Genomic DNA, 2,765 nt, shown 5'->3' on the forward strand with positions numbered 1-2,765 from the left:
GGTGTTCTAATTAAAGTAGCTATCTCCACTGCCTTCTAGAAAGGTCTTAATTGGCTCCAGGTGCCTTGATTAACCTGGAGCAACTGCCATTTGGTTACCATGGTCCTAGGGATTTGTTTAGCCTGGGGCTAACATACCTGTTTCTCAGTACTTTACTGTAGCCATCTGGCCTTGCCCCATCACAATCCTGGCCCTATTGAAGTGACTGACAAAGTTACCCTTGACCTAATCCACCCAGGATTTCAAGCCAAGTGTCTTCAAAAGCAGGGAACGGACATTTGGATAGATTAGTTTTAAAAGTTGACTGCGAAAAAGTTCTATGCACATTACACAAAATCAATTTTCAGTTGACATGCTTGGATTCAATATTTTATTGCCAATAGATTATTATAACTCTTACAATTGTTAATAAAGTACCCAAAGTTCCTTCCACTAGCCCTAAATACTTATTCCTAAGGACACATTTTATCACAGCTGAGGGGACCGTGTTGATATCATATCTCTTTGTGCTCAGAGTAACGTGTTATATTCAGACATAACCAGAGACTTTCTACTTTTAACCTTTCCAATATTTCTGTTAAGTATAAATATGTGATGTGGCATATAATAGGGAAGTCTGATGCTAATACTATTTCACAGATTGCCAAGAAATAAAGTATTAAAAAGTTGAGTTGACTATTTACAATTAGTGAACATGACACACATGCTAAAAGGACAGCCTAATAAACCTTATGAAACACTTGAATTTGGAAGCCTAGAATTATAAGGCAACATCAGGAATATAAGGAACTTTCAGCAAAAATGAACTGCCATTTAGAAAACTATTCTTCTACTCTACAGATTTTTTACTGAATTGTCCTTTTGTACATGCATGGGTTTATTTTAAGTCTTGTTTCACTGCCAGGCAGTTCAGACTATGGAGGTATAAATAGCAGTCCACACCAAAGTGCTGCGCTGCAACTCCTCCATGTGGATGCTGTGGGTACAAACTAAAAAGTTCAGAGTTCACGCTAATGTAATCATCTTCAAACAGGCTTACATTAATGCAAACCAAGAACCTTTTAGTTTGCACCAGCAGCATCTACACAGGAGAGTGCAACACTTTGGTGTGCACTGCTGTTCACACTCCTGTAGTCTAAACTATAGGACAGGATAGACATAGCCTTAGATACACAGTCCATCACAGGATGAGACGTGGTTCCTCTATCTAGAACTCTTGCATTTGGAAGACTAGAATTATGTGGCAATTTGGATAGAACTATGTCTGTAATGAGCATCTGGGAAGGTGCAGCTGTCAGTCTGCATACATTCCATTGCAAGAGCAGGACCTAGATGTTTTTGACTCAGATATAGTTGTTAAACTTTGCATTAAAGCTTGCAATGATTTACCCAATTGGAAACAATGATTTTTTTTTTGGTTTTAGGTAATATTTTCTTTATTATAAATGAAAGGATTATACTACAAATCCTTAGGAATCAAACAGGCAACAGACAAACAACTTTAACAAAATATAAATTCAAACAGAATCCAATTTAAATATTATTATTATGACAATCATAGAAAACTCTCATACTAATTTTATCAAAACTGTCAAAACAGTGTTTCAATAATCTTCACAAGGATAATTTCCTTAAAACGTATAATTAAACATGAGCTGCACTGAAAGAAATTTTAAAATCCTTAAACAGTCTCACACACAGCATCTCTTCAATGTCAATAAAACAGACAAACTTCAGCACTAGTAAATTAGTTACCACAAATGAAATCAATCCTTAGAAAAAAATTAAAAGCAGCAGCTGCAGAATAAAAATTTTAAAACTACTGGGAAATAGTCTGAAAAATATGAAGGACAGTAAAGCAGCTGCATAATAAAACTATTTAGAGCGAGGGCAGCCAGTCCCAAGGTTTCAGCCCTTGCAAATACAAGTCAAAAAGTAACACTGTCATACCCTTGAATCCAAGGTCAAAGCACCAGCAGATGTTATTGAAAACAACTGATTTTGGTGCAACTGAAATAATGAAGTCTTAGCACACCAGAGATCCTGTAATGCCACCATTCTATTCCAAGTATAGAGAAATAACACAGTATCTCAGGATTGCAGTGTGATAATAGCTGGTACTTATAGAGTTTTAATGGAGACTACTACGTGATTTTGACATATTTTTAACTTCAAGATTTGACTACTTGAAAACACTTGACTCAGGACTACCCCTGAAATACACACACTGAAATCTCAGCTGGTGCAGGAAGCAGGGTGCAGTGAACTACTCTGTACTCTGCCTTTGCTTCTTGTGTGCTTCTATGTATCATTCAAGGTATGGTTATCATTTTAAATCCCTATGTGGTGTGGAACCCAGTTATCTTCAAAATCTCACTTTTTCTCTCCAAGTCCTATCGCAGTGGTTGCAGTATATTTGCTCACTCTTGCTTTAATTTCCTAGGATTAAACCTCCAGACCTCAGTAGACAGTTTTCCTCAGGGGATGTGCCATGGCCCACATTCACAAAAGTACATAGGAACCTAAGTATCTTTGTGAATCTGGGCCAAAGTCTCTAGCATCTGCTCCCTCTGGCCAGAATGGATTAAGGCTCTATAGATCCATGAGTCTAGGTCCAGCTCCTGGAATCATGAGCTTATGCCAGTTGCAGCTTTCCTTTTGTATTTTTAATGGTTCTAGCCAGGGCCGGCGCTAGGATTTCTGACGCCCTCGGCGCCGGGACATTTCGCTGCCCCCTGCGCGGGTCTCGCCGCTCCGGCGGAGCT

This window comes from Chelonoidis abingdonii, chromosome 1 (genome assembly GCF_003597395.2).
Source record: "Chelonoidis abingdonii isolate Lonesome George chromosome 1, CheloAbing_2.0, whole genome shotgun sequence".
In the NCBI taxonomy this organism is placed as follows: domain Eukaryota; kingdom Metazoa; phylum Chordata; order Testudines; family Testudinidae; genus Chelonoidis; species Chelonoidis abingdonii.